The following is an 11,802-nucleotide window of genomic DNA, read 5'->3' on the forward strand; positions in this document are numbered from 1 at the left end:
CCATTATGGACTTACTTGTTTTCTCTAAGTCAGTGTGTCAAATCCAGAAGTCACTAGCTACTCTGATGAGGTGGAATGGATCACTGAATGTTTAAGTGTCTGCGTCAGCAACGTCTACTATGACATCATAAAAGCAATGGGAGATGTAACGTGGCGAGGCGCCCTCTAGTGGTCTTGATAGGGGTGTGGAAGTGTTGGAGTCGGACTGATGAGTGCATTTTTGAAATAGGATATCTACATTAGGTAAACACGGGTGTAATTAATAAAAAGGCGAGGTTGCTGCGAGTGGTTGCTAAGCAAAGCGTTCACTAAGTGTAGTCACAAGCACCAACCCCCCTCTCCCCCCGCCGGGACGGCTCCCTCTCTCCTCCCCGATAGGTAGATTTGGGGAGCGTTCTTTGAGCGCGAAGGACGACCGAGAGGCGAGATTAGCGTTCGTTCAAGTAATAATAAAAAAAAGAGTCCCATAGCCATTGAATTGGTAGTAGGCTATTTTGAGGTTGGTCATTTCTCCGAGTGAGAATTGTGAAGCGTGGCGAGTGAGCATGAGAATAGGCTGCAATGCGTGTCTGAGACTTGGCAGCCCCGGGTTTCACTGATCTAGCGGTCAGTAAATTCGACCAAATTTCAAGAGGTGGACATCACTGGATTCATCTCGGCATACAGATAATTCAAGAGCAATTGACTCATGTTTACGAAGCACACCAACATAGTGCTCTGATCAGCTGCACTCTCCAGTGAAGTTCTCAGAACGCGACAGATGCCCGGATCCGTAGCCTAGATCTCATTGTATTACAGTAATTTAGCAGACGCGTTTATCCAAAGCAACTAACAATAATTGCATTTAACGTAGGAAAAGCCAATGTAGGCTACTAGCCTACTAGGCTACTTGCTGGAACTCACAAGTGCATCTCCTTTCTAAAACAAGTGACTAAGAGCATAATCTAGTGCTGAAGGCAAAGTGCAAGAATAGCAATCTAAAATACAATAGAGGGATCGTTGTAGTTCTCTCTGTAAAATAACTACAACGTAGACCTAAATTAAAGAAATAAAAAGTACCTTTGAGAAACCGCACATTATTGCGGCGGAATTTGATAATGTTAGTAGCCTAGTTTATGGCTTTGTCAATCCATTGATATCGATTTATAATTATTTCAAGTTTTTCTCCCTATGCAAAAGATGGGGCGGTTGTGTGAACCCAACCAGTAGAGAGCGTAGTTTTACGCTTTGGCTCCCTTGAACATAGATGGTGAAGTGGGCTATCTGGAGCGTACAGGGAACATAGTAGGCTAATGCTGATGATTTCTGTCACGGGCAGCATACACTGCATACCCTCAGTCCCCTAATAGGTCTTATTTCATTTCAACTTGGCTATTAACTTGATGGAGCATGTTACATTTGAGCAATATGATGATAATATGGCTAAAAGGTAGGCTACAATATGTCACAGTGCACTGGCTACTGCTATCATGTACAGTACTCCTACACATAGTAACTTCAGTTTTACAAGATGCCACAGTGCACTGGCTACTGCTATCAATACGATACAGTACAGTGCTCCTAAAATACCTATGTTATATACAGATGCCCTCAGCTGCAGGATCATCTCCTTTGATGATTTTACCTCTTTTGAATACCACGCTATGTTCTTAAAATGCCAGCCCCCAGTTCTGGCAGTAACAGTGTATAGGCCTTCTTAACAATGCCCTGCCTTCTCTACCGAATTTTCAGAACTCCTGTCCATTGTTACGGTTTCACCTCCACACACGCCCCCCTCCTCCGCCTCTCCACAACCCTCCACCTCTGTGCCTACCTCACACGCCCCCTGCAGCTCGGCACGGGCACTGAGGGCGCTCCAACGACAGCTGAAATGAGTTGAGCTGATGGGCGAATGAGCTTATGGCCGGATCACTGCACACCTGCTGCCACCTTCTCATGAACCCCCTCTACCTACAAGATGCCGGTTTCTCCAGCCATTCATCGCCAGATCTTCCCTAAGAAACGCCTGGCAAGTATCGTAGTTGTTAAACAAAGTATTTCTGCTTATATATATGTGTGTTTGTGTGCTCTCTGGACCACCGCACCCCAAGGCTTACTCGTCTCTCCGTGTTCCCTACAGAACGACCAGGTGTGCTGTGATCCGGCTTGCCTGCCCATCACTCTGCCCGCAACCCACTGCAGCTGCTCCTACCGGCCTCAACCTCCAGCCTGCCAGGCTCCCAACCTGAGCCATCCGGGCACTACCTTCCCTCCCAGCTCCAGCAATAAACGCCCTGCTGGGCAAAGAGCTTCCTGCCTCCTGTGTCGTGCACTTGAGCCCCGTAGCTAACTAGCCTTAACAGTCCATCATCCATACAAATTATGACACCCTTGATCTAGTGATTACTAAGGGCCTGACTATCACTGCCGTCTCTATTATTGACCTCGCTCTCTCTGACCATTTCTGTATCTTCTTCACTGCATTGGTTCCTAAAGTCAAAAGTAGTAGTAGCGCTTTATCAAGAAACGTTATCTTACCTCCGCAGTATCCGATAGTTTTAGAGAAATAATGATCACAAACAATTTATCAACTCCAGAAGTGGGGCCGTCAGGCACTATTGAAGACTTAGCATCCGCCTTTAACACCAGAGTAGGGGCAGTCTTGGATTCTGTAGCACCTATTAAACTGAAAAAGATCACAGCCAATCATAAAGCTCCATGGCGAAATGAGGAAACAAATCAACTAAAGAGAACCTGCAGAAGATCTGAGCGTATATGGAGAAAGACCAAGCTACAGGTCCACCATGATATTCTCAAAGAACATCTCGCTGCCTTTGAAATGCAAGGGAAGACCACTTCTCAAAATTCATATCTATCAACCGCAATAATTAAAGAGTGCTCTTCTCAACAATTGATAGCCTAATAAACCCTGCCGTAAAAACACCAGATAACCTGCTCTCTACCTCCAAATGTGAGGAATTTGCAGCTTACTTCAGAGATAAGATTATGAATATTAGGAGGAAAGTCACCCAGGAAAGGCCATGCATCCTGTTCACAGATCCTCTTCCTCCATGTAATGGACATATGAGCTTGTTTACACTGGTGGACACAGAAATGTTGAGAAAAGTAGTATCCAAACTCAAATCCTCCACAAGCCTGCTGAAGAAAAACAACTTAGACACTTCAGTTCTTAGCAATTTTAGACCAATCTCCAACCTTCCCTTTTTGAGTAAAATTCTGGAAACTATTGTTTTCAAACAGATTAATGATTTTCAAACAGATTAATGATTTCCTAGCTACAAGTTCTACGCTTGACCTTTTCCAGTCCGGCTTTCGCGCCCATCATAGCACAGAGACGGCATTAGTCAAAGTTGTAAATGACCTCAGAATTAATGCTGACTCCAAAGAGCTCTCTGTTCTCATCCTCCTGGACCTTTTGCAGCCTTTGATACTATAGATTATGCAATCCTCATCAAAAGACTGGAGAAGTGGGTTGGCCTCTCCGGTCCAGTCCTTAATTGGCTTAGGACCTATCTAACCGGTCGTGATTTCTTTGTTGCCCTCGGTGACCATAGCTCCGGAAAGATCCCTATGACCTGTGGGGTGCCCCAAGAATCGATCCTAGGACCTCTACTCTTCAGCCTGTACATGGTGCCCCTTGGCAGTGTCATCAGGAGGCACAACATTAGCTACCATAGCTACGCAGATGATACCCAACTCTATATTTCTGTAACACCCAGTAACTACAGCTTGATTGACTGCCTTGTCAAGTGTATTACGGATATAAATGTATGGATGTCACATAATTTCCTCGAACTAAACCAGGACAAAACAGAAGTACTGATCATTGGAGAAAAAGCTGAAAGAGAGAAACTATCTGCACATTTAAAAACTCTGAAAATTTACACCAAATGCCAGGCTAAAAACCCAGGTGTCATACTTGACTCAGATCTTAATTTCGAAAACCACATCATGAATATTACAAAGACATCTTTTTACCACTTAAGGAACTGTCACGGCACCGCCGCGTCAGCCTCGTCCACCTCCTCAGCCCCCTGACCCCGGCCCGAGCCCCGGTTCTGACGCTGGTCCCCAGCCTGTCCCCCAGCCTGACCCTGTCTCTCCAGTGCCGGACTCCGTTTCCCCCAGCACCTCCCAGAGCCTGCAGCGGGAACTGCGGGCACGTCTGCGGTCACAAGCCAGACACGCCCCCGATCCACACCTGCCGTGCGTCACCTTGATTGCCTCTCCTCCACACCTCAACGCACCTGGTCCTGATCAACCAATCGCCAGCAGGATAAGAAGCCGGTCCACACAGCCCTCTGTGCCAGATCGTTGACCAACCCAGTGGGTAACACGACTCCAGCTAAATCCCTACTCCTTACTCGAGCCTGTCTCACCGTTCTTTGTTTTCATTCATCCTAGTTAACCTGCCTGACCCACGCCTGCCTGAGGACCACAAACCTGCCTGACCCACGCCTGTCTGACTACCACGCTCCTGCCTGACCCACGCCTGCCTGAGTACCACGCTCCTGCCTGACCCACGCCTGCCTGAGTACCACGCTCCTGCCTGACCCACGCCTGCCTGAGTACCACGCTCCTGCCTGACCCATGCCTGTCTGAGTACCACGCTCCTGCCCGACCCACGCCTGTCTGACTACCACGTCCCTGCCTGACCCCCGCTTGCCTCTCCGACCTGATCCTGCCTGGCCATACCAAATAAACACGCCTCCGGGCTTCACCTCCAAGCCATTTTTGAGTCTGCTTTTGGGTCCTCCTCCGCTAGCCCTAACAGGAACATTGCCATGGTGCAACCCTTTCTCTCTCAGGCTGACACCGAAAGACTAATGCATACTTTCATCACAAGCAGGCTGGACTACTGCAATGCTCTACTATAAGGCCTACCAAAGAAAGCAATCTCTAAGCTACAAATGATACAGAATGCTGCAGGACGAGTCCTCACTAAGACTAGACGAAGGGCACACATCACACCAGCCTTAAAATCACTACACTGGTTACCTGTCAACTCTAGAATAGACTTTAAAATACTATTACTAGTCTATAAATCTCTCCACAGTCACGCACCAGAAAAAATTTCAGACATGCTTGTCAGGTACATGCCCAACAGACCACTCAGATCCTCAGGTACTGAGCTCGTAACTGTCCCAAAAGCCAGGACCAAGAAAGACGGAGAGGCAGCTTTTAGTTATTATGCCCCCAACCTCTGGAACACCCTGCCGGAGTGCCTAAGAAGGGTCGAAACAACGGAGGTCTTCAAGCAAGATCTCAAGACGTACCTTTTTGGCCTAACCTACAATCACTAGCCAGGACCTTGAGACACAGAAAGGCAGCCTCAAACCTACCTGTGAATCCTCTGTATACATTGGTGTATATCCTGCTATGCACTCTATGTATATCAAGTTGTGTACAGAAGCTGGTTGCCCTGAAACAGGCTTGTTCTGTTCTGATATCTGTGTTGCTTCAAAGGCTCAGCATGCTACTAACCGTTTTCTGTCTCCCCTAGTGCCTCTCTCTCTCCCTCCTACCTTCTAACCAGGTCCAGTGGATGCCCCACTGTCACCCGCACACCACCCTGAGTCCGATAGATACCCCCGTGTCAGCTGTGGATGTCGTAGTATTTAGTTAACACACACACACACACGTACACACATCAGTCCACATCCGGCTTAGGCCTGGACCTGGGCCCAGTCCCCCTTCCCCTCACCCTAACCCGGGTCCGTATCCTTTTCCTACCCCCTCTCTACCCCAACCCCTGCCTCTATCTGGGCCCAGGCACATTCACGCACACACAGACATACACCAGTGTTTGCCATGTCTCTCCTATTATGTTTTTAGCCTCTCTTACTCTGAAAATGTAATTTAATGTAATTTATTGCTTTATAAATGTTCTTAGCCGGTAGACAAACATACTCCAGGAGCTTGCTCGATTTCCTTGTTGAGAGGGGTCAGGGAAGGATTTGTACAGCTCACTTTTTGCTTCCCTCTGGAATATGTAGGGATGGGATGTATAGTATCCCCACCTCCCTTGTTCTCTGTAAAGCGCATTGTATTGCCTCTGGGTATTAAATGCGCTATACAAATACAGCTTTGATTGATTGATTGATTGATACCACTTCATATCACAGCGAGCATACTGTAGCTATACAGCTCTTTACAACACAGGGCAGTAGGTCTATACCTAGCTGTACAGCACTTTACAACATACAACAGTAGTCATATACCTACTGTAGCTACTGTATACAAGTACTTTACAATACAGCACAATAGACCTATACCTAGCAGCACATTAGGCCTATATTTAGATATACAGGACTTTCCAACACAGCACGGTAGGCCTAGCTGGATAACACTTTACCAAACAGAAACCAAAAGAATCAAGTATTATTATTATTATTATTATATTTATCCGCCCCAGTCTGACTGAAGTCCTATAAAGCAACTGGTTATTCACCAGATCACTGATGAAGAGGAGGTTCACCCAGGATCTCATATTACCCAGAGCCATCACTGCTAGTCCTCTAATCAACCAGTATCAACACATCATTTATATGACAACTTGGTTAAACAAAGCTCAGAGAGCAATATGTACTCTATTCTGTCTTCAATTGGGGGTGTTTTTGTCAAAGAATGAATACAGAATAATTGTAGAAAATTCTTACTCTAAAGTTTATCCCCATTATGGACTTACTTGTTTTCTCTAAGTCAGTGTGTCAGATCCAGAAGTCACTAGCTACTCTGATGAGGTGGAATCATGGATGTATTATATAAACTGGATACAGCCACTCCATTCACTGGCCGCTATCAACAATGAAGCCCTATTGAACCGCGCCATCTTGGCAAAATTTGTAGTCATTTGACTATTTCCGGTTACTTTTGACTTGCGCAGTTGTGCTTTTCTGGCCTTCCGGTTACTTTTGACTTGCGCAGTTGAGCTTCTCTGGCCGACGCGCGTCCACGAAAAAGTTCACATTTTTTAATGAAAATGACCACAAGACAACCTCCTGTGCATAGTTGAAATGGTAGTGGGATACGGTGATAAACTGGAGTGATCATTTGACAGCAATTATTAGCCTTTTCCAGGAATGGACAGAAATGGGATATTTTTAGAATAACAGGAATTTATTCACATACAATGTAAAGGAGTTGATGTGTAGCATGAAGATGAAACGATACACTGAGTTTGGGTGTTTTCAGTCAACGTTGGCGTTGACCGCTTCCAGCTATCGAATGGCCGACTGGTGTAAGATGGATAGCCTAACGTTAGAGAGATAAATGTAGGCTATGGTTATGTTAATAAAGCTAACAATGATGTTGTAACATGCATGCAGCACTGCCGATATGATCTGAACGATTGATTCATTATTACCATGGATCGGTATTGGGATTGATCAAGGCCGAGTGTGAAATAGCAGCCACGAACTCAGCGGGTTTTCCGAGATGCGGTAGCCGCGGCCAGAGCTCCTGCTGGCGGGGAGTGAAGCTCTTCAACTCGCCTGTCACTGGCTCCCTGGAGGAATTTAGCCTGGCTGCAATAACGTTATCGCGAACGGAATGAATACCATCTACTAGCAAACAAAACATGTTCAATTATATTTAACTTGTTAAAACTAAGATGCCAGGATCAAAAAATAATTTCTCCAATTGATATATTTGACAAAAACAGGTTAATATGCAAGCCGGTTTTCATTGCTAAATCAAAGCGGGGAGAGCGGAGAGAGCCGGGAACGCGCGTCTACATTTCAGAGAAATGTGAACTTTTTCGTGGACGCGCGTCGGCCAGAGAAGCTCAACTGCGCAAGTCAAAAGTAACCGGAAATAGCCAAGTGACTACAAATCTAGCCAAGATGGCGCGGTTCAATAGGCCTTCACTTTAGATTTCGATTCCTGGGGGCTTGGGTGGAATGGATCACTGAATGTTTAAGTGTCTGCGTCAGCAACGTCTACTATGACATCATAAAAGCAATGGGAGATGTAACGTGGCGAGGCGCCCTCTAGTGGTTTTGATAGGGGTGTGGAAGTGTTGGAGTCGGACTGATGAGTGCATTTATGAAATAAGATATCTACATTAGGTAAACACGGGTGTAATTAATAAAAAGGCGAGGTTGCTGCGAGTGGTTGCTAAGCAAAGCGTTCACTAAGTGTAGTCACAAGCACCAACCCCCCTCTCCCCCCACCGGGACGGCTCCCTCTCTCCTCCCCGATAGGTAGATTTGGGTAGCGTTCTTTGAGCGCGAAGGACGACCGAGAGGCGAGATGAGCGTTCGTTCAAGTAATAATAAAAAAAAGAGTCCCATAGCCATTGAATTGGTAGTAGGCTATTTTGAGGTTTGTCATTTCTCCGAGTGAGAATTGTGAAGCGTGGCGAGTGAGCGTGAGAATAGGCTGCAATGCGTGTCTGAGACTTCCCTACTAACACAGTGGGTTGCAGCAACGATGCACATAAGTTGTACTTAGGTAAGTTGCAACGTTACCATCAGGCGATGTTGTGACAACGTTCATCTAAGGTCGAAAATAACTTTACCCTCCTAAGTCTAATTAGACTTTTCTGCAACGTTGCAGAAACATTGGCAATATGGGTCCCTGCAACGTCATTAAATAACGTTGCAGTGACGTTGGATTAAAGTCATATTAGGCTAGCATCGGGCTATCCCGTGACGTCACTGCTTGCTTGGCTCACAGTTAAAGTAGGCAGGATTCTCTATCACTGCGACCCATGGTGGAAATCATGTGTTCAAAGGTGCCATCACCCCGGAATGTAATCAATGAAATAAGAGATTTGACACATGAATGCTCAATACAGATAAAAACAGAACAACCAATCACACTTCTGACCAAGTGAAATGATTGGAATGACCTGTCAAACTGCCTAATCAACCTGCACACAATTTGATGTTTCTTTTCTAATCTACTAACGGTTTATGCCCCCTTGCTGAAAACAGAGCTGGAGGGAGAGCACCTTTAAATGACACCCTCATGAGCAACTGGACTTTAGTTTTACATTTTCATAGTCACAGCTAATTATTGCAGATATGCCGTGCACAGGTACAAGAGATTACAATGAGAATACACAAGGTTAACCCCAAGCTTTATTTACAATTGGGCATCTAATCAATCGTGTACAACCACAGAAATCCATCATTTTTTATGTGAACAGGTACAAGACTACAACACTACAGGCTATCCTCAACTGAAGCTTTATTTACAATGTTGTGCACAAATCTGATTAGTCAACATCTGCAATAAACAATAGAAGACATTCTGCCCCATCATTAAACAAGACACAAGAGGATGGCTTTTCTGTTTATAGACCCCATGTAGATTCTACAGCCTGCGTCACTACTAGGGAGTGTTTAGTACTACATTAAAACAATACATTACCTAATTAAACAATGCATTAAAAGAACTGTACCACAAAGGAACCGAGCAAACAGGCTAACCTCACTGTTCACTCAAATGACATGAATGAAATCACAAATTTCCATTATAGTCTCCCAGATAGACCCAGAACAAACCCTTCTCCCAGGTACCCATATATGAATGAGAACACCCCGCCCCCTCGCTATTCAAACAGGTGATTGATTATTTAATTTACATTCATGGTCGTTGTGTGGGCAATCTTGTCCATTGAGCCAACAATTGTGCGTCGTCCCCCTCAATGGACAGCTCGCTACCACACAATCCACTCCACTGGGACTACATGAATCACAGTTGCAGCTTGTCTAGAGGCTCATAGCAAAACATTTCACTGCTCGTTGCACTTGCAGTGCAACTGCAACTTGTGAGAAATATATTTGTCATGCGCAGACAGAGGATGATTGAATGGAGCTCTGGCTTGTCCAAAGGCCTTCTAACTCAGTACCTGAAACATCACAGACACACAAAGTTAGTCTTATGAAAGACACAACTCCACAAATCCAGTTTGTATGCATTTTCACCAAATTGGACCCTGTGTGTGTGCGGGGGCGAGGTGTTACCTGTTGTGGTGGTGCTCCATCCCTGAACTACTATGACGGTAGTTCTGCAGATACGAGGGGTCCTCTGGACTTGGCTCCAGGGGCAAGATTCCAAATCTGTAATAATGATCAGCCATCAGTGACATGTGTTCATCATCTAGAGGTGGTTGCATGTGCATGACACTGACTGTGTGTTAGATTAGTGTGAGGAGAGTGAATACAGCATAACCTCCCAGTAGTGTGTGTGTGCGTGCGTGCATGTATGTCTATGTGTGCTTTACCTGACCATGAGGGGGCTGAGCGTGGCAGTGTCTCAGAAGAGAGCATCTTCTCTTGGGTTTGTTCTGGGTCTGGAGAGCAGATTTTGTTCTCTGTAAAGCGCATTGTGTTTCCTCTGGGTATGAAATGTGCTATACAAATAAAGCTTTGCTTGATTGATTGATTGATTTTGGTTCCTGATTGTGGGCAGCTGTTATCTACTGTCTCTTGTTGGGCAAATGTGCAAATGTTAGGATTTGCAGTGTCTTATCAAAAACTGTGCAGAAGTCCCAAAAACACTGTGCCTTGTGGCTGCTCAATCTTGATCGCTCTTCTTGTCAGCTGTGATTTTGGTATGAATTTCCTGTCTGCATCTCTCTTCTGAAACCGGAAGGCATGAATCATGAAGGATGTGCATGGGTGATTGAAGAGAGGGGCAGGATTTGCGTAGACAAGGCAAAGAGCCATGTTGTCGTCGTCTGCAGGTATTCCAACAACTTCCACACACTGTTCATCCTCTGTGATGAATGCACGGTCCTTCTCCTGGCTTGACCTTTTCACGTTGTGTGGTTTGACATGCATGTTGAAATTCCTTTCCTGCAGTCTTTTAGCCACCTGCTTGATGGGATTGTTTCCAGACCGCACCAGCCGCTTGACGCCATGAAGGTAGTTTTCAAACTGGAATGCACTGCAGTTGTCCAGTCCGCCATATTTCTCTGCCTCAGCAGTAATGTGAACCAAACTGTGCAGATTGTACACCATGGAGTCTAGCTTGCGCAACAAAGTACTCCAGAAGCTCGTGGGCGTAGGTACTGTAGACTTTCAGGAGTTTTGGACACGCCAGAATGCCCATAGCGACACTGAACACCATGAAGTGTTTGTATAGTCTATCATCCAGAAGACCTTTCAGCACAAGTTTTCCAGTGTAGAGCATGAACTGGCGGAATTCTGTTGCTTTCCATCTCTCCACATGCTCAATCGATCGAGGCGACCTTGCAAAGTCTGATGGGATGCTGTTCTTGAGCTCACGCATTCTGTTGCCAAGTAATCCACATTGCTGGGCAGACATTCTGACACTTCGCTTTCCTTTTCTGGTCCAGGTGAGGAGCAGTTTCTTCATAACCCCAAGGCAACTCTGGTGCATGTAATCAATGGGGAATGCTGCAACCATGTCAATCGGCAAATCGGATAGTGGGGTGTCACCTCGATGGTGTAGCTCTTGCGTTTTGTTTCTAAAGGAGTGATTGTCCCTCAGAATCAGGCCATCTACTTTTGGGAATGTGACTCGACCAGTCACATAAGCACCCTTCTGCTCACACTTGTCACATCCATAATACCCAGTGCAGTATTTCGTGTTCCTCACAAGTGCGCGGGCAGGAGCATCACAGACAATGCATCGGACTTTAACCTGGAGCCTCTTGCCCCTGAACAGAAGGCCATTACTCATCGCAGCATTCAGGTCGGCAACCACCTCCTTCAAAAAGTCCAAGGGGCGAATTCACTAAAGCAAATTGCGCCCGCTAATTGCACCATAATATTGCGCGTCAGTTGCGCCCGCTATGTGCTCCGTTTTAAAAACCTATTCACTAAA

General features: G+C 45.8%; 1 long non-coding RNA gene across 1 annotated transcript; it reads right to left on the bottom strand.

Annotated features, from left to right (window-relative positions):
• Positions 1-9,778: 9,778 nt before the first annotated feature.
• LOC311329347 lies at positions 9,779-10,647 on the bottom strand. Its single transcript, XR_014631305.1, has 3 exons — positions 10,235-10,647; positions 9,975-10,070; positions 9,779-9,859 (listed from the first exon to the last, which is right to left on the bottom strand). It is a non-coding gene; the product is annotated as an uncharacterized lncRNA (long non-coding RNA).
• Positions 10,648-11,802: the final 1,155 nt, after the last annotated feature.

The sequence above is a fragment of the Borostomias antarcticus genome, assembly GCF_949987555.1.
Source record: "Borostomias antarcticus genome assembly, contig: scaffold_41, whole genome shotgun sequence".
Classification (NCBI taxonomy): Eukaryota; Metazoa; Chordata; class Actinopteri; order Stomiiformes; family Stomiidae; genus Borostomias; species Borostomias antarcticus.